The following is a 400-nucleotide window of genomic DNA, read 5'->3' on the forward strand; positions in this document are numbered from 1 at the left end:
CTCCGTGTAGCCTTGGCTGTCCTGGAACTCACTCTGTAGAACAGGTTGGCCTCGAACTCAGAAATCCGCCTGCCTCTGCCTCCCGAGTGCTGGGTCTAATCCATTTTTAAGGCGATTATCGTTGCCGGGGAGAGGTTTGCTCTAGGGAATTGCTCAATCGCTCCTGCTCACTTGCTCACCTTGATTTTACCAAATTCAATTCCTGTTCTTGGAGATTTTTTATTTCTTTTTCTAGTTTTAAACTATGTAACCCACTAGATTGCTAGCACGCGAGGGATCTCGAAGACAGGCAGGGGCTCCATTAAACAAGTTCAAAGTTTCCTCCCCTCGGGTTGGCCCGGCCCTTCCCGCTCGCTCTCTCGCGAGACTCGGAAGCCGGAAGTTACAGGAAGGACTCGAA

This window comes from Mus pahari, chromosome 10 (assembly GCF_900095145.1).
Source record: "Mus pahari chromosome 10, PAHARI_EIJ_v1.1, whole genome shotgun sequence".
In the NCBI taxonomy this organism is placed as follows: Eukaryota; Metazoa; Chordata; class Mammalia; order Rodentia; family Muridae; genus Mus; species Mus pahari.